This window comes from Trypanosoma equiperdum (genome assembly GCF_001457755.1).
Source record: "Trypanosoma equiperdum strain OVI genome assembly, contig: ctg_924, whole genome shotgun sequence".
In the NCBI taxonomy this organism is placed as follows: Eukaryota; Euglenozoa; class Kinetoplastea; order Trypanosomatida; family Trypanosomatidae; genus Trypanosoma; species Trypanosoma equiperdum.
The window spans coordinates 1-411 of NW_027124892.1; positions in this window are offsets into that span (position 1 = coordinate 1).

Here is a 411-nt window from a genome sequence, read left to right on the forward strand (position 1 = left end):
AATAATCCTATTATCATGTTTTTAACACTTTCTTTATTGTTGCTTTAGTATCATTTAATAAACGGTAATGTAGACTGTTTTGAAGAAAGTATGCTTTTAACGGAGAAGGGAAGTGAGTGTATCAAAACATTTTTCTTGACAGACATACATTAAGGGAACATTTTTATTGTTTACTTGCCATATTGCACTGCTAAAAAACTTCTCGTGCTGGAGTTGCGTGCGAAGTATTAGATTTCTTCACCGATTCTTTTTTGTAGCGAAGGTAAGGGGAATAGGATATGTAGTTGTGTCGGGGACGGCGTTCTGTTTGTTGAAAGGGATAGCAGGAAGAGAAAACTCTACCCCGGGTGAAAGCAACTGACTTGTGCAGTTCGTTCGGATCGATAGACAGGTGGAAATCGCCGCAAAAAG